Below are 20,209 nucleotides of genomic sequence, written 5' to 3'. Positions count from 1 at the left end.
AGGATGGGAGGTGGTGTAGTCCAGGTAGCTGTGGGAGTCGGTTGGTTTGTAGTAGATGTCCGTGTTGATTCGGTCGCCTGAGATAGAAATAGAAAGGTCGAGGAAGGGGAGGAAGGAATCTGGGACTGTCCAGGTGAATTTGAGGTCGGGGTGGAAGGTGTTGGTGAAGTGGATGAACTGTTCAACCTCCTCGTGGGAGCACAAGGCGGCGCCGATACAGTCATCGATGTAGCGGAGGAAAAGGTGGGGGGTGGGGCCAGTGTAGTTGCGGGCCTGAGATAGAAATAGAAAGGTCGAGGAAGGGGAGGGAGGAATCTGAGACTGTCCAGGTGAATTTTCTCCTGTTCCCTAGATGCTGCCTGACCTGCTGCGCTTTTCCAGCAACACATTTCCATCTCTGATCTCCAGCATCTGCAGACCTCACTTTCTCCTCAAAGAGAACAAGGTAGGACTGACAAATTAAACTGCATTTATTTCAATGCAAGAGGCCTAACAGGGAAGGCAGATGAACTCAGGGCATGGTTTAGGAACATGGAACTGGGATATTATAGCAATTAAAGAAACATGGCTCCGAGATTGACAGAACTGGCAGCTTAATGTTTCAGGATACAAGGGAGGCAAGAGAAGAGGGGGAGTGGCGTTTTTGATAAGGGATAACACAACAGCTGTACTGAGAGAGGATATTCCCAGAAACACATCCAGGGAAGTTATTTGGGTGGAATTGAGAAATAAGAAAGGGATGATCACCTTATTGGAATTGTATTATAGACCCCCTAATAATCAGAGGCAAATTGAGAAACAAACTTGTAAGGAGATCTCAGTTATCTATAAGAATAATAGGGTGGTTATGGTAGGGGATTTTAACTTTCCAAACAGAGACTGGGACTACCATAGTGTTAAGGGTTTAGATGGAGAGAAAGTCTGTACAAGCCAATTTTCTGATTCAGTATGTGGATGTACCTACTAGAGAAGGTGTAAAACTTGACCTACTCTTGGGAAATAAGGCAGGGCAGGTGACTGAGGTGTCAGTGGGAGAGCACTTTGGGGCCAGCGACCATAATTCTATTAGATTTTAAATAGTGATGGAAAAGGATAGACAAAATCTAAAAGTTGAAGTTCTAAATTGGAGAAAGGCCAATTTTGACGGTATTAGGCAAGAACTTTCAAAAGCTGATTGGGGGCAGATGTTTGCAGGTAAAGGGACGGCTGGAAAATGGGAAGCCTTCAGAAATGAGATAACGAGAGTCCAGAGAAAATATATTCCTGTCGGGGTGAAAGGAAATCTTTGAGGGGTCCTACTCTCTGCTCTGGTGGAGTGGGAGGGGGAGTTGAAGTGTTGAGCCACAGGATGACCAACCAACCAACCCAACCACCCCGTGGCTCAACACTTCAACTCCCCCTGCCACTCCACCAAGGATATGCAGGTCTTTGGACTCCTCCATCACCAGACCACAACAACACGACGGTTGGAGGAAGAGCGCCTCATCTTCGGCCTAGGAACCCTCCAACCACAAGGGATGAACTCGGATTTATCCAGTTTCCTCATTTCCCCTCCCCCCACCTTGTCTCAGTCAAATCAATCGAACTCAGCACCACCTTCCTAACCTGCAATCTTCTTCCTGACCTCTCCGCCCCACCCCAGTCTGACCTATCACCCTCACCTTGACCTCTTTCCACCTATCGCATTTCCGACGCCCCTCCCCCAAGTCCCTCCTCCCTACCTTTTGTCTTAGCCTGCTGGACAAACTTTCCTCATTCCTGAAGAAGGGCCTATGCCCGAAACGTCGATTCTCCTGTTCCCTGGATGCTGCCTGACCTGCTGCACTTTTCCAGCAACACATTTTCAGGGTGAAAGGAAAGGCTGGTAGGTATAGGGAATGCTGGATGACAAAAGAAATTGAGAGTTTGATTAAGAAAAAGAAGGAAGCATATGTGCGGTATAGACAGGATAGATCGAGTAAATCCTTAGAAAAGTATAAAGGCAGTAAGAGTATACTTAAGAGGGAAATCAGGAGGGCAAAAAGGGGACATGAGATAGCTTTGGCAAATAGAGTAAGGAGAATCCAAAGGAATTTTATAATTACATTAAGAACAACAGAGTAACTAAGCAGAGAGTAGGACCCCTCAAAGATTAGCAAGGCAGCCTATGTGTGAAACCGCAGGAGATGGGGGAGATACTAAATATATTAAGGACAAAAGGGTATCTAGTGATAGAATAGGGCCCCTCAAAGTTCAGCACGAGAGCCTTTGTGTGGAGCTGCTGGAGATGAGGGAGATACTAATCAAGTATTTTGCATCAGTATTTACTGTGGAAAAGGACATGGATGGTATAGAATGTTGGGAAATAGAGGTGACATCTTGAAAAATGTCCATATTACAGAGGAGGAAGTACTGGATGAATGTGCTATCTTGAAACGCATAAAAGTGGATAAATGCCCAGGACCTGTTCAGGAGTACCCTAGAATTCTGTGGGAAGCTAGAGAAGTGATTACTGGGCCTCTTACTGAGATATTTGGATCATCGATAGTCACAGGTGAGGTGCCGGAAGACTGGAGGTTGGCTAACGTGCTGCCACTGTTTAAGAAGGGTGGTAAGGACAAGTTAGGGAACTATAGACGGGTGAGCCTGACCTCAGTAGTGAGCAAGTTGTTGGAGGGAATCCTGAGGGACAGGATGTACATGTATTTGGAAAGGCAAGGACTGATTAGGGATAGTCAACATGGCTTTGTGCGTGGGAAAACATGTCTCACAAACTTGATTGAGGTTTTTGAAGAAGTAACAAAGAAGAGTGATGAGGGCAGAGCGGTAGATGTGATCTATATGGACTTTAGTAAGGCGTTCGACAAGGTTCCCCATGGGAGACTGATTAGCAAGGTTAGATCTCATGGAATACAGGGAGAACTAGCCATTTGGATACAGAACTGGCTCAAAGATAGAAGACAGAGGGCGGTGGTGGTGGAGGATTGTTTTTCAGACTGGAGGCCTGTGACCAGTGGAGTGCCACAAGGATCGGTGCTGGGTCCTCTACTTTTCATCATTTATATAAATGATTTGGATGTGAGCATAAGAGGTATAGTTAGTAAATTTGCAGATGACACCAAAATTGGGGTGTAGTGGACAACAAAGAAGGATACCTCAGATTACAATGGAACTTGATCAGATGGGCCTTTGGGCTGAGGGGTGGCAAATGGAGTTTAATTTAGATAAATGTAAGATGCTGCATTTTGGGAAAGCAAATCTTAGCAGGACTTATACACATAATGGTAAGGTCCTAGGGAGTGTTGCTGAACGAAGAGACCTTGGAGTGCAGGTTCTGGTCTCCTTCCTATCAGAAAGATGTTGTGAAACTTGAAAGGGTTCAGAAAAGATTTACAAGGATGTTGCCAGGGCTGGAGGATTTGAGCTATAGGGAGAGGCTGAACAGGCTGGGGCTGTTTTCCCTGGAGCGTCGGATGCTGAGGGGTGATCTTATAGAGGTTTATAAAATCATGAGGAGCATGGATAGGATAAATAGACAAAGTCTTTTCCCTGGGGTGGTGGAGTCCAGAACTAGAGGGTATAGGTTTAGGGTGAGAGGGGAAAGATATAAAGAGACCTAAGGGGCAACTCTTTTTCACACAGAGGGTGGTACGTGTATGGAATGAGCTGCCGGCGGAAGTGGTGGAGGCTGGTACAATTGCAACATTTAAAAGGCATTTGGAAGGGTATATGAATACGGATATGGGCCAGGTGGGACTAGATTGGGTTAGGATATCTGGTTGGCATGGACAAGTTGGACCGAAGGGTCTGTTTCCATGCTGTACATCTCTATGACTCTATAAATACTCACACACTCAAACACATTCATTCACACACACAAATACATACACTCTAACAGAAATACTCACACATAGACACACACATGCACAAATGTGCGTACACATATGAATACACCCACAGACACTCGTTCACACAAACATACGCACACAAGCACTCACTCCACAGAGATAGTCACACAAATATACACACATAAACATCGCTCACTTACTCACACACATACATCACAGGTGAAAGAAGGGATCACAATGCTCTGCAATAGATACTTGTTGTTGAATCTGTATTTTTTTAAATCTAAGTGCAAGTTGCATCGGGGTTTTTGGAAGGTTTCTTGCTGTGAGTCCTGTTGGGAGTCTTGGCCATGTCTCAGCAGACTCACCACTAACTACCCATCCTGCCTCTGTGGCATCTTTCACATCCAATTCCATCTCCATCTTACCACGGACTGTTCCCAGAACAACTCACCACTCACTGAATATCCATCAGAAGACCCTTGTCACTGTGCCATTTTTCAAAGGCTGCTGTACACCCAGGCATGAATCAGCAATCCAGAATTGCTCCTCATTGGCAACATCATGGCACGGCAGTCACAAAGCCGCATTGCCCATGGCACGTAGCTGACATGGCTGACACTCCCTGATACCTACATCCCCATTCTCTCACTCTAGTCACTGTTAAACCACTGGTCCACACAATGCACCTGTCTGTAACTATGTTCCATTTAAGCATCTTCCTCTAAGTCACCACTCCAAAGGATTTCCAAAGCCCCTTGGACACCCACATTATGCCATTGTCCAGTAGGGGATCATCACACACAGGCAAGCAACTGGACAATTCCAAACATTATTAATGCCAGTGACAGAGAAAACAAACAAAACCAATAGAGGCTGAAATTCACCCACACAATGCAAGCCAAATGATGTCCTAATGACCGAAGATGTCTTTATATTCCATGATGGCCTGCTGTACCCAGCTAACACCTACTGAAACCGGGTGTTAGTCGGGTCCTTTCTGGCTTGTAGTAGCCGAGTTCTGGATAAGGAAGGCTTCCTCCACTCTAATATCCTCCTCCTCCTCCTCCCCCTCAGAAGACTGGACAAGTTCCTCAGCATCCAGTGGATCATCTTATTGCTTGCTCCAATCGTGCAGAGGACAGCACACCAGGATGATGTGGCACACTCTGTCTGGACCGTACTGGGCGGGGTGGGCCTTCCCAACCCAGACTGCCCGAGCAGTAGAAGCACATTGGCAGCAACCCCATCGTCTGCTCCACCATGACTGTGTGGATCATATTCTGAAGCAACTTTCCTCACTGTCCACCACACCTCCAAATTTGTGTCATTTGCAAACTTACTAACCAGAGTGATGATTGATCTTTTTGATTACAAGAAAAAAAATTACCCTTTAGACAGTGAGTTCTCTAACCCTAGTGTATCAGACTGCTCCCTCTCAGTCTGAGTGAAACTGAATACAGAATGGAGGATATTCACACTTGTAAGAAAATCATTACATGTAGCTGCAGAATCAAACATTGTGAACCTATCTTCCACATTTCAGAAATACACATGCAGCAGAAGGTCAGAGATCGTTCCATCAAAAAGATACTTTTCGTAGCAACAAATGAAAATTCTAGCACAGACTGGAGCTGGAGGAGAGGCATTGCCACTTTCTGCTGAAGGTCAGAGACCTTTGAGCGGACTCAGCTCGATGTTTTTGTGTAAGGCCAGCAGGCCAGTTAAACTGCTGCAGTGTGGGCTTCATAATTCAACAGAGGGTGTGCAGGGTGCTGGAACCTGTAGCCTTTACTAAAGGTGCATTGAGAAAATGTTAGGCCAAACCTTTCTAAACTAGTTTAGTGAGTTGCTGTGTCAGAGCTGCAGTAGTAGCTTTAATATTGAGACCCAATTAACTAGTAACAAGTGAAGCTCCTGAAGTGAATGGCAATAGGACACAGTTCTGGCCCATTTTGATTTGCAGCTTTGCCAATGTGACTTGATACAGGCTGTCACACATTACTGTGCTATGTCCTTCTGCACTTTATTGTGGCATGTTAAATTTAAGTCTCTCTCTGCTCCTCCCTGTAGATAAACTGTACTCTGAAACTCCTTGACCTTCAGATAAGCCAAATGCTTCACTAGATGTTTACCCTGAATGGGACGGTGCTTAGGTCCTTGGCTGGCAGTTCTCATAAGACTAGTCTCAACACTCAAAATATCCTCTTGTGTCATACTTCAAGCTGTTTAGTGTAATTTTCATTTAGATTGCAAAGTTCTTTCAGAATAGACCGATTCTTTCTCTTTGCTGTGAAAACACATGTAAATAAGTAAACTCACACGAAGATTATTAACATACTTAGCTCCCTGGTCCTTATCTCATGTTTTGATTTCCACTTCCCGAGTGCTGATAAATTGTTTGGGCTTTTGGGTTCTTAGACATGGGAGAAGTGATGCTCCTCCCAGCTGCCTCACAGGCAAAGACCTTATAAACTTCATCAGAATCAGCCTGCAAACAGCATTGAAACTGTACAAAATATGACATAATACCAAACCCGGTGGGCACTAACTTACCTGTGCCTCCATTCCCCTCCTCAGCCCAATCCTCATCTTGCTTGTTTATGGTAATTAAGTGACAGCTCAGTCTGGTAGGAATCAAAATGCTGTCTCCACTGCCACTCTGTGTGTCAATGCATTGCCCTCTCATCATGGTTTAAACCCCACTCCATAGTATTAGGTGCATAAGTCAGGGGGAAATGTGTCTGGGTGGGTTACTCTTCGGAGGGTTGGTGTGCACTTGTTGGGTCGAAGGGCCTGTTTCCACACTGTAGGGAATCTAATCTAATTATAGTGAAAATTTTCTTCAAATCATGTGAGTTTCTGCTGACACCACTGATGTGGTTTATCTTTTCCATCAGTACCTTTTAAGGCACCAAGTGATTGCAGGATTGAATCAAACCACATATGGGGCGTTAACTCAATAATTGCAATTGCAGAGTTGGGATGTCTCTGTTCTGCTGGAGTGTCCTTGTGAAGAGCTGGTGCACTTGTGAGTGAACAAAGGAACATATGCATTAAAGGTGTGATCGTATGGACAGCAATTGGCTGGATCTGAAGCTGCCAACTGAGTATTTAGACTGCTATACTGTAGTCAACATTTCAACAGTGGAGAGTCTGCACAGTGTAGATTCGATTCTTTTGTGTTTGTTATTTGAGTTTGGTAACTGATCTGTGCTCAGTTGGTTCAGCCTGGGAGGATACTCAGAGCAAAATAAAGCGTCAACCACAGAAGATATTCAGATGCTAAGCTGTAATTGCATTTCCTGACTGCAGAAATATTTAAAAGTTCTTGTAAGTAAACAATCTGCACACTGCTACCTCAGTATTTATCTGAGATGGGTAAAACATGCATACACTGTACTGACAGTCAGGTTCATTCAAGGTCAACATCTTCATGAGTAAATATTTGGTCATTCCACTTAGTAGGCCCATGTTGTCAACTATAGTCAAGGAATTGCTCAATGAAGAAACTTTAATTAAGGATCAATTATAGTGCAAAGGATATATTATCAAAGTTGGAGAGAACATAAAAGTAAATCAAGAGCAATGAATTTCTAGGGGAAAAAAAAGATAGATTTGTGGTTCTGGGAAATGTGGGCCATGCTGATTTTCCTGTTAACAGACATGAGTCATGAAGATTCCTCTTCCATACTATAGGAAAACTGAGTCTGGAACTTTAATAATCTTGCTATAAATGTGTTGTAAAATGTTTCACAAGGTTTCTGTTAATGTCAAGGGTGTCCCTGATATGAGTGCTGGATCTGGGAGAGTTCTGTGGCATTATGATTCAGGTTGCATTTTATTGATGGTGTTACAGAAGTTTTTCTCTTGTGGTTTGAGTTTGCCACTTAATGTTTGGTTCATGGGTAGACAGCACCATCCAATGGACATTTGTTGCAATTGTTCATGACTTATGATTTGGAGATGCCGGTGTTGGACTGGGGTGTACAAAGTTAAAAATCACACAACACCAGGTTATAGTCCAACAGGTTTAATTGGAAACACTTGCTTTTGGAGCGCCGCTCCTTCATCAGGTGGTTGTGCACCTGATGAAGGAGCGTCGCTCCGAAAGCTAGTGTGCTTCCAATTAAACCTATTGGACTATAACCTGGTGTTGTGTGATTTTTAACTTTGTACACCCCAGTCCAACACCGGCATCTCCAAATCATCACATTCAGAAAGGTTGGCACAACCAGTCAATCCGAAAATGATAGCTATAGAGTCCAGACCTGATCTAAACAAACAGTGTCTTATAAATAGAGAAATAAACTTCATAAATGAACAAATAGTTTGAACAAGTGGCTCATATTTAACAAAAAAATATGATGCAGAACATCTAGACCTCAGTCTGAGTGACTGTTTGGTCTCTATCTCAGTCTCTCACATCCATGATTCCACATATAAACCATATTCAAACCCTTTAATTAGATTCCAGATTTTAAATGACACCCACATCTTCACAATCTTACATATGAATTATTGTTGATCCTTCCAGCATGTGACTCACTCCTGATATCTGTTATTCAAATATGAACCTTCCTGATTATTTGATTAGATTGCATCCTCTAACATACATCTGGGAATTGAAGTTAAAGCAATGTGAATATTTCATTGTGAAATTTGTAATTAATATTGTATTGCCATGTAGCACATTTTGGAGCGGTGAGTTGCATTAATTATTTAAAGTACACGGCTGGATTTGTCCTCTGGGACTTATCTTACACTTTCAGACTTCACTCCCAAATCATACAGAGTTTGATAAATGAATTGTAAAATATGCTGGTCTATTAAAAGTATTACAGCATCACAGGGACAGAGGAACCTCGGTCTTGGACCAGGACTACAAGCCTGCTCCACTTTTCAATGAATTTGTGGTTAATCTGACTGTGACTGCACCATCATTTTTCTGTCTGTCACCTGTAACTCATGACTCCCTTGCCTATCAAAAATCTATTGAACTATGCTTTGAATAAGTTCAAAGACACAGCATGCACTTTTTTTCAGGGGAAGAGAATTCCAAACACTAATTTCTCCTCATCTACATCTTGAAAGTGAGACCTGTTTTCCTTAAATTGTCTCCACTAGTGCCAGAGTGCCCGCAAAGAGGAAATATCCTCTTGGCTCTGTGGAGTGCCCATCCTGTGCCATCTGGGAAGTGTTGGTTTCTCCATGTATCTCAGATGATCGCACATGCAGCGAGTCTCTGCAGCTGCAAAAATGTGAGATCAGCTTTCTGTAATTGGCGCAGTGTCTGGTGTTACTCTGTTGCACCCACTGAAGCTGAGAGGTAACTAGGTAACACATTTAACAAAGTGGTCACTGAAATACTCCACAGAGGCTGGTGTCCCATTACCAAGTTCCCCTTTATTTACACATGTGGAGAGTCCTCGATACTGATCCAGCTCCCTCAGAGCCAGCACTCAGAATAACAAAAACCTCTGACACTACTGTTTATATCTGTCAGCCAGGACTTCCTGAGATGACCAGGTTAACAGCCCCAATCAGGGGAACTCGTATTCTATGAGCGCCATTTGGCTGACCTCATTACAATCACTGTATGCCTCCCCCTCTGAGTCTGAGGACATAGACGGGATCTCTATTTTTGGAGCACTGGGTCAGGTTCCTCCCATCCTGCCTCTGATACGGGTGGTGCGTACCAGTTAGTTGTTCTCCTCTTGCACCTGGAGCATCTTGGAAGAAATTCATTCTCATCTTCAGGTGGCAAAAACATTGAGGCAGCCACATCTAACATGTCCCTCTCGGATTCAGAGGTATTTTCAATGCTTGATGGAGAGGGAGAACCCACAGGTTCCAATAGCTGTTCCGACTGTTCTGAGGGGTTGGGCAGGTTTTGCTCCTGCACTGTTTGTGAGTTTGCTGCTTTCATATGGTCCGTGTGCTTGTTCAGGACCATCGCACCAACCTGAACTTTATACATCACGAGACCTGACCTGGCATTGACCACGCCTCTTACCCATGCAGGGCCAATCCCATGGTTCCCACAACAAGCTTCATCCCCTGAAGTAAACTGTCTCTCTCGCTTTTCTCTCGCTTACTGGAGTCTTGTGTCCAGCATTAGCATTCCTGATGCTGTTTCACCTCTCCCCCAGAAAGATCAGATTTAACCTGGTGCAGAGTCTTTGTCTCATGAGTAACTCTGCTGGAGCTATCCCTGTAGTTGCATGAGCTAACCCTGTCCTATAGTCAAATAGGAACCAGGACAGTTTGGTATCTAGAGAAGCTGTAGGCTCTTTCTGTAAGCCTGCCTTCAAGGTTTGGACTGCTCTTTTCCCCATTGGATGACGGTGGGTATGGAGCTGTCCTTATATGACAAATACCATTCGACTTTAGGAAATACTCAAATTCTATGCTGGTAAACAATGACCTGTTATCTGTGGAATCCATGTATTGCAAAAGATACTCATGGTTTTTCTATTGCCGTCCCCATGTTTGAGAAATTAACTTTATGCATGTACAACCACTTTGAATGGGCGTCTACAATGACTAAGAACATTGTGCCCATTAAAGAACCTGCACAGACATGTGTAGCGAATTCCAGGGTATACCCAGCTATCCCATGAATGTAGCAGAGAAGCTAGCAGTAATCTCTGTCCTGGTTGGCATGCTGGGCACTGTCCGCCATTGTGACTATGTCTGCATCCAAGACTGGCCACCTGACATAACCTCTTGCCATTTTGGAAACCCCTGGATGATCCTGGTGGAGTTCAGTCAGTATCTGGCAGTGACCTTTGTTCAACTCAATCACTCTTGATCCCCATGATATACCGTCCTCCACTGTGTTCTCTCTGGGTCCAAAAAGGGTTTCAGTTCTGGTTGTGATGGCCCTTTGCTTTCCCCCATCACCACCCAGGTATTTCAGTTTTGCCAGGACCGGATCTTTCTGCATCCCAAGTCTGATATCATCAGCTGTGACTGGAAGTGTGGCCAGAAATTGTAAAACAATTACGGACTCTTCCCGTGGCAGTACCACCACAGTTGTGTACCTGTCAGCGGGAGACAGCTCAATGCATCCACATTCATTAATTGGCCTCTCAGACAATGTCCCTGAAGAAGGGCTTATGCCCGATATGTCGATTCTCCTGTTCCCTGGATGCTGCCTGACCTGCTGCGCTTTTCCAGCAACACATTTTCAGCTCTCAGACAATGTCCCAACTTGCAATTACACAAATTTAGTATTCGAGTCCACCACTGAATCAACCTGAAGCCCTGGGCAGCACTGCCTTGTCCTCTTTAAGCAGACATAACAGGGGTTTGTGGTCCGTTATTAATATAAATTTACCTCTGTAAAGGTATTGGTGAATATAAGAGCCAAACCTCCTTTCTTTATCTGGGTGTATTTTCGCTCTGCATTAGCTAACATCCTGGATTCATATGTAACTGAGAGTTCCTCTCCATTGGGCCACTCGTGAGCTAATACTACGCCAATGTCATATGAGGAGACATTGCATATCAACACCAGATCTTGCTTGGGACCATAGTGTGCCAACACCTTAGAGAATGATAGGTGTTTTATCACTTCCCTGAAAGCTATGGTGTGGTTATGTGACCATTTCCAAAGCTGATCCAGTTTTAGGAGTTGTTGCAAAGGTGCCAGGATGGAGGCAAGATTATGTATGAACTTTCCACAATAATTCACCAGCCCAAGAAAAGACCTAAGCTCCAGTACAGACATGGGAGCCAGGGCACCTTTGACCACTCTCACTTTATCTTCCAATGGGTATAACCTGGCATTGTTGACTCTGTAGTGAGGTAGATCACTTCGGCTCTAGATTAGAGTGGTGCTGGAAAATACTATTCCTAATTCCTTCACCTCCGTTCCCAGGAGGACCAGTTCCACCACAAAACACACCAGATGGCCTCCTTCTTTAGAGACCGCAATTTCCCTTCCCACGTGGTTGAAGATCCCTCCAACGCATCTCATCCACATCCCGCACCTCCGCCCTCAGACCCCACCCCTCCAACTGTACCAAGGACAGAACCCCCCCTTGCTCACCTTCCACCCTACCAACCTTCACATCAACCACATCATTCGCCGACATTTCCGCCACCTCCAAACGGACCCCACCACCAGGGATATATTTCCCTCCCCACACCTTTCCGCCTTCTGCAAAGACGATTCCCTCTGTGACTACCTGGTCAGGTCCACGCCCCCCAACAACCCACCCTCCTGTCCTGGAACCTTCCCCTGCCACCGCAGGAATTGCAAAACCTGCGCCCACACCTCCTCCCTCACCTCCATCCAAGGCCCCAAAGGATCCTTCAAAGTTTCACCTGCACATCCACCAATATCACTTATTGTATCCATTGCTCCCGATGAGATCTCCTCTACATTGGGGAGACTGGACGCCTCCTAGCGGAGCGCTTTAGGGAACATCTCCAGGATATCCGCACCAATCAACCCCACCGCCTGGTTGCCCAACATTTCAACTCCCCCTCCCGCTCTGCCGAGGACATGGAGGTCCTGGGCCTCCTTCACTACTCTATGCTACTTTCTCCCCACCCCCAACCCCATCTCATTTATCTCTCCACCCTGCAGGCACTCTGTCTCTATTCCTAATGAAGGGCTTTTGCCCGAAACATCGATTTTCCTGCTCCTCGGATACTGCCTGACCTGCTGTGCTTTTCCAGCACCACTCTAATCTTGACTCTGGTTTCCAGCATCTGCAGTCATTGTTTTTATCTAGATCACTTTGGGTGCCTGGAACAAATGTTTCCTCCTTCGGCGTACGGCCACCTGAAAGAAACATCTAAGGACTACGTTTAGCTTCTCAAATTGCTCCATATTGGTCTTCTCGGTTATTAGCATGTCAGCTCGATAAATGACAACCTGGGGTAAAGGCTGACAATACCCCAAATGGCAGTTTTATATATTGATACAAACCCTTAGGGGTATTAATTGAGGGTTCACTTCTGAGAATCCTCAATCCACCACAATTGCAAGTACACATGTCCAGCATTGTGAGGGACAACCCCCCCACCGCTGGCTTTGTGTAGAAATCCTCTCTGTGAGGGACTTGCTATTTATCCAGCTGCAAAAAGTGGTTTACCATTTGTTTAAAATTCCCACAAAGGTGAACTGACCCACAGTCTTTACAATCAATACGACTGGTGCTGCACATCCGGCAAACTGGACTGGTTAAGTGGTCACCCAGTTCAAATGGAGGACAACACCAGAGCAGCTGGTATGATGATTCCTTCACTTTCCCGCCTCCTGATTTCTGCCTCTACTTTTGCCTGTAAGACAAGTGGCACTGACCTTGCACAATCGTGTAATTGCTTCCTGGTCAACATGCAAGGTGGCCTTGGCTCCTTTGATAGTTCCTAGACCTTCCTGAGAAACCTCCGGGTATTTAATTAAGACTTCATTCAGGCAGCCATTGTCTAATAAAAAAATATGGAGCCAATCCAGGTGAATCTTTCTCAAGCTATTTCACCCCATCAATCTTACAGTCAGTGGTAACTCAACCAACTGCTTCTCATAAGAGACTGGAACCGAAGTTAGTCAGTAACAGTTTCCCAGTGTAGGTTCTCAGTCCAGCTGAGGTCTTGTGCAAACCTAAGGATAGGCATCCACAGTTAATTTTGTTAAACATTGGTTCTGCAATCACTGAAATAGCTGCTCTGGTATTGTCCTCTATTTGAACTGGGTGACCGCTTAACCAGACGTTTATTTTGATTAGTTCTGATTTGGACGTTGCTCAGTAATTTAACTTTCTCAAAATCGGAGGTAAGGGGGCTTTCTAGGAATGCAATCTCCTGGACAGCAGCCAATGAGTTTTCTTACTCAGTTTGGGTCTAGTGGGACTATTTTGCCATTCAGCACCAGCAGCAACTACAATGGCTTGCCAGCCTGCACTCTGAAGAAAGTTTTAACTGTTTGGCTGAGGCGTGGCTTTGTTTTGGGGTTTTGCTGTGGGCTGGCCTAGAGTCCCTCTGTTCAGGATGTGTCTTGAATGAGACCATGCAATTGCCTTCACTCATCTTGTGTTCCCCAAGCTCAGTCGGACTGGCAAGGCTGTCTGCTTCCATCGGAATACCCTGTAACTCATATACTCCAATTGCTGCATTTTCCAATCATCAAGCCAGTTGTGGTGCCTGTTTCAAGTCCAGTTGGGCTTCACCTATAAGGCATTTTTATATGGTCACATCATTAATCTCACATATCAAACAGTCTCTTAGCATCTCTATAAGGGTTAAGCCAATATCACATGCCTCTGCCAGTCATCGTAACCTCATCAAAAATCCCAACATGGTTCTTAACTTGCTGAGTAAAACTGATCGTGTCTCAGAATTAGGTGCCAGCATGGACTGGGTTGGAAGGACTGTTGTTCTGAAGATTTTATTACTCTATTTTCTAACTTACCTCTATGTTCCTTTTATTTATTTTTATTTGGACTTTTATTTCTTTAACTTTCTTTTTTTTTCTGAGAACTGTACTGAAGAATTTGTACCTAGGTACCTTGTAACTAAGATGGCGCAGTAATGGTGGCTTATAAACTTTTCACTGTACTCATTTGAATACATGTGACAATAAAGTGAATTCTAATTCAATTTAATTCAATTCAATAATCACCCAACACCCACTTGAGTGCCTCAACTGAACCTGCCTCCCCACATCTCTGGCTAATGCATTCCATGTCTGAACTACCTGAGAAAGATAGTTTGAGAAAGCTTTTCCTCACATCATGCCTTGTTTCATTTGCACATCACTTTAAACTTATGCCTTCTTATTCCTTTTACCTCCTTCCAATCTATTCTACAAACACGCTTACTCATGATTTTGAAAACCTCTAGCAATCTCCTCTGAGCCTTCGTCACTGCAAAGCGAACAGTCCCAACTTTTCCAATCTCTCTTCATAACTGAATCCTGGAATCAGTCTTATAATTGTCTTCTGCACTCTCCCCAATACATTTACACTTTTCCTGTAATGTTGCACCTGAAACTGTATTCACTACTCCAGCTGAGATCGGACAAGTGTCTAGTACAAGTTCAACATGACCTTCTTCCTCTTGAACTCTCTGCCCCTGCTAACAAAGCTGAGAACACTGCATACTTTGTAACTACCTTTCCACCAGTCATAGAATCATAGTCATACAGTCCTGCCACTTTTAATGACCTGTGTGCACTTACACCCAGGCCCCTCTGCTAAGACATCTCCTTTATTCAGAGACAGGAAATGGCATTCCCAGTGTCGGAGAGATGATGGCCTATTATTAATCTGGGGACCCAGTCGCAAGTCCTATTGTGGCAGATGGTGGAATTTGAATCAATAAGAAAAACATTGAGATCTGACGTAATGACCATGAAACCGTTACTGAGTGTCAGGAAAACCCCATCTGGCTCACTAATGTCCTTCAGGAAAGGAAGTCTGCTGTTCTTACTTGGTTTGGCAGATATGTGACTCTAGACTCCCAGCAATGTGGTTGACTCTGAACTGTCCTCTGGGAAAATTAGGGATGGGTAATGTCCCATGAAAGAACAAAAATAAAGTCAAAGGTTTCTCATGGTAGACAGGTTAGCAAGGTTAGATCACATGGAATACAGGGAGAACTAGCCATTTGGATACAGAACTGGCTCGAAGGTACAAGACAGAGGGTGGTGGTGGAGGGTTGCTTTTCAGACTGGAGGCCTGTGACCAGTGGAGTGCCACAAGGATAGGTGCTGGGTCCACTACTTTTTGTCATTTATATAAATGTTTTGGATGTCAACATAGGAAGTATAGTTAGTAAGTTTGCAGATGAACCCAAATAGTTGGGGTAGTGGATAACAAAGAAGGTGCAACAGCACCTTGATCAGATGGGACAAAGGGCCAAGGAGTGGCAGATAGAGTTTAATTTACATACTGGGTAAATGCTAGGTGTTCACATTTTGGAAAGGCAAATCAGGGTAGGACCTCTAGACTTACTGAAGAAGGGCTTATGCCCGAAACGTCGATTCTCCTGTTCCCTGGATGCTGCCTGACCTGCTGCGCTTTTCCAGCAACACATTTTCACCTCTAGACTTAATGGTAAGGCCTGGGGAGTGTTGCTGAACAAAGAAACCATGGAGTGCAGGTTCATAGTTCCTTGAAAGTGGAGTCACAGGTAGATAGAACAATGAATAAGGAATTTGATATGCTTGTCTTTATTGGTCAATGCATTGAGTATAGGAGTTGGGAGGTCATGGTTGGCTGTACAGGATATTGGTTAGGTCATTTTTGAAATACTGCATGCAATTCTGGTCTCCTTCCTATGAAAAGGATGTTGTGAAACTTGAAAGGGTTCAGAAAAGATTTACAAGGATGTTGCTGGGATTGGGAATTTCAGGTATAGGGAGAGGCTGAATTGACTGGAGTTACTTTCCCTGGAGCATCGGAGGCTGAGGGATAACATTATAGAGGTTTATAAAATCATGAGGAGCATGGATAGGATAAATGGACAAGGTCTTCTCCCTGGGTTGGGGACAGCAAAACTAGAGGGCATCGGGTAGAGATTTAAGAGGCACCTAAGGGGCACCTTTTTCACACAGAGGATGGTGCATGTATGGAATGAGCTGCAAGAGGAAGTGGTGGAACTGGTACAATCACAACATTTAAAATGCAATTGGATGGGTATATGAATAGGAAGGGTTAGAGTGATATGGGCCAAGTGCTGTCAAATGGGAGTAGATGAGTTTAGGATATTTAGTCGGTATGGACGAGTTGGACCGAAGGGTCTGTTTCTGCACTGTGTCTGTTTCTATGACTCTACCTTAACAGCTGTTGGGTGAAAAGGGATGGAGATTTTGGCGATAATTTTCTGGAAGTCAATAATGGGTTTTCCATATCACTGAATTTGCAAGCTTATACACTTGCATCCATAGGCTTTACATTTCTGATGTGTGCTGGTCTACTGGTGAAAATAAAACTCCAGCTTCTCTTTAAGCTGGTCCTTGGCAGGGTGTCTGAGGCCTGACTCAGGTCTGAAGTATGGAGCAGCTTTCTGTTGTCAGCTTGGCATCTCTCATCAGGCATTGTGCTGACGTGTGGTTATTGCCTTGATTAAACATTAATACCTATGTGGGAAAGAAAGTGAGCTGACACCTGGTACAGGCTGAACAAGGACTAGACCATCTTCATACAGATATATTGCAGAAAGCACAGGCCAAGTGAAACACTGTACTCATTAATGAACTCAGTGCAACAGTTAATTTGTTTCTGCATACCAGTTTTCTGCCTACCAGTTACCTGAGTCTGAGTAATGTAAATTTGTATCAGTGCTCACTGGATCTTCTCCCTCTGGACAATGGTTGAGCCTTCAGTTGGTTATAAGTCATGAATGTGCCACGTGGTCCTCAGTCGATCTCTTTGGGAAGATGTCACTGGCATTGCTTTTGTGTGCTATGGCATTGACTATCCATCATGCCAATGCACAGAAGGCAGCAGAAGAGGTGAATCGTGAAGAAATGGAGATAGCTCGCGCGACATTGGCTGTAAGTACCCTCTTTCACCATTAAGCAGCTGAGAGAAAGGCAAAGCCCACATTGCAGGACATTGCCAAGTCTAGAAAAAGCATGAAATAATGAAAGGAGAAGCCTTATCCTTTAAAATAAAAAACCTGTATGTTGTAGAAGAATGGGGAGGTAGGATTCCCCAATCCTGAGTCTCAGTTAGAAGCTGAGACTGAGGGGGATATCTTGGCTTTTATCTGGTGCGAGCTCAGGGAGAAGAACAGGAGTGAATTTCATGCTTATAATAATGGTCATAGAGTCTTACAACGTAGGCCTTCGGTCCATCAAGCACCTATCCACTCTAGTCCCATGTCCAGCACTTGGCCAGTAGCCTTGCATGTTACATCAAATTAAGAATCACCCAATGTTGTGAGAGTTCCCATCTCTACCACCTTTTCATGCAGTGTGTTACAGATACCCGCCCCATCCCAATTCTTCCCCAAAACCTCTCTAAACTTCCTGTCCTTTGCCTTAAACCTATGCCCCCTGATTATTGATCCCTTTACTAAGGGAGGGTTTCCTCCTATTTACCCTGCATATCCACACAGGATTTTATACGTCTTAACCGGGTCCTGCCTCAGCTTCCTTTGTTCTAAGGACAAGAAGCTAACCATGTGCAAGTTAGGTGAATTGGCCAAGCAAAATTGCCCGTAACGTTAGGGGTAAATGTAGGGGAATGTGCCTGGGTGGATTGCTCTTCGGAGGGTCGGTGTGGACTTGTTGGGCCGAAGGGCCTGTTTCCACACTGTAGGGAATCTAATCTAATCTAATCTAATCTAGTCTTTCTCTGTACCTGCAATTCACCAGCTCAGGCAATATCCTGGAGAATCTCCTCTGCACTGTCTCTAATGCAATAGCCTGTTGATCAATTTCCATCAGTTCACGTTCGATCATCAGTAAACTGATGGAAAGGTTATCAACAGTGTCATCAACACTTACTCAGCAATAATTTGCTCAGTGATGCTTGGTTTGGCTTCCATTAGGGCCACTCAGCTCCTGACCACATTACAGCATTAGTTCAAGCATGGACAAAAGTGCTGAATTCCAGAGGGAAGGTGAGAATAACTACCTTTGACACCAAGTTGCATTTGATTGAGTGTGGTATCAAGGAACCCTAGCAAAATTGGAGTCAGTAGGAATCGGGGGTAATATCTCCACAGTCTGGAGTCTTACCTGGCCCACAGTAAGATGGTTGAAGTTGTAGCAGGTCCGTCTCAGCTCCAGGTCATCTCCGTCTCAGCTCCCACCATCTTCAACCACTTCCTTAATGACTCTCCTCCATCATAAGGTCAGAATACAACTGCATAATTTTCAGCACCATTCATGATTTCTCAGATGCTGAAGCAGTTCATGTCCAAACACAGCAAGACCTAGACAACATCCAGTCTTGTGCTGACAAGTGGTGAGTAACCTTCATGTCACAACACGTGACAGGTAATAACCATCCCAAACATGAGGGAATCCAACTATCATCCAATTGAGATTCAATGGAATTACTATTGCTGATTTCCCCCATTATCAACTTGCTAGGCGTTATTATTGGTCAGATACTGAACTGGATTAGCCAAATAAATGCTGTGGTGACAAGAGCTGGTTACAGATCAGGAGTTCTGCAGTGAGTAACCCACTTCCTGTCCACTATCTACAAGGCACAAGTCAAGAGTGTGATGGAATACTCTCCACTTGTTTGAATGGGTGCAGTTCCAGCAACACTCAAGATGCTTGATATCATTCAGGACAAAGCAGCCCACTTATTGCCACTTCATCAACAAACATTCTCTCTTACAATCACTGATACTTAGTAGCAGCAGTGACCACTATCTACAGAATGCACTGCAGAAATTCAACAAGATTCCTGAGACAGATCTTCTTCCATACAGAAAGACAAGGGCTCCAGCTTTATGGGAACTTCACCATCTGCAAATGTCCCTTAAACCACTCTCCATCCTGACTTGGAAATATATCGCCGTTCTTCAGCATCACTGGGTTAAAATCCTAGAGCACCATCTGTAAAAGCATTGTGGGTGTAGCAACAACAAAGAGACTGCAGTAGGTCAGGAAGGCAGCACCTTATGAAGGTCAGCTAGAGATGGGAGTAGACAGCAAAGCCCACATCCTTTGTCTAATCTTAATACAGATGAGTTGATATGGAGTGTGTAGGGCCAAGTGATGGCAGGCAGGGAATCATGTATTGGTATGTTTTGTATTAAGGTGAAGTTGGGATGTAGGTAGCAATGGGAATCAGTGGAGGACATAAGTTGACATAGGGGCCATAATATATCACGGGTTGAATATACATGGATGGTACAAGAGGCCATGGGATTCAGACGAGGGGAATCTGTTGGCACGAAGGGTATGAGGGACATAGATTTTATTGTAAGTATGAGGGGAAGTAGGTGATAGACAGAGGGGTTCACAGGGAGAAGGACCATATGAGGAGAGTGTGTGCCCAATGGGCAAGGGTGAGATTCAAAACACAACTGAGACAAAGCTCCAGAGCACCAAGGCATCAGAATGTCAGCACAGCAGCCCACAGTTACCCCCCAGACTGTTTCCGGCTTTGACTCCAGTAAGTACCCACACTCCCTCCCCCAAACCCCACCTATTACTCAGGATACTTCTCCAGTGCTGGGTGAAATGCGTTGGGAAGTTTCCCAGCCCTGTATGCCGGTTTGGCTGTGTAAACCAGGCTTTAATGTAAAACCTTTTTTTAATAGATATTTTTATTAGAAATTTAACATTTTTACAAGTTTACAAAAATAAACAAAACTCTCAGATATAAACATTGATATACAATTAGCTCAAATATACAATAGCCAAAATTTAACAAAAAAACAAAAAAAACGAAAAA

At 44.3% G+C, this 20,209-nt stretch overlaps 1 protein-coding gene across 1 annotated transcript in view; it reads left to right on the top strand.

The window, feature by feature from the left end:
* Window positions 1-407: 407 nt before the first annotated feature.
* The window catches only part of selenoe (selenoprotein e), a 25,534-nt gene continuing 5,732 nt past the window's right edge, over window positions 408-20,209 (top strand). Inside the window, exon 1 of the mRNA XM_043715304.1 lies at window positions 408-445. The gene's annotated coding sequence lies outside the window, so the exon portion shown is untranslated. The remainder of the gene's footprint in view (window positions 446-20,209) is intronic.

Source organism: Chiloscyllium plagiosum, chromosome 25 (assembly GCF_004010195.1).
Source record: "Chiloscyllium plagiosum isolate BGI_BamShark_2017 chromosome 25, ASM401019v2, whole genome shotgun sequence".
Classification (NCBI taxonomy): Eukaryota; Metazoa; Chordata; class Chondrichthyes; order Orectolobiformes; family Hemiscylliidae; genus Chiloscyllium; species Chiloscyllium plagiosum.
The sequence above is the reverse complement of the archived record's forward strand: the minus strand, read 5'-3'. Positions and strand labels throughout refer to the sequence as shown.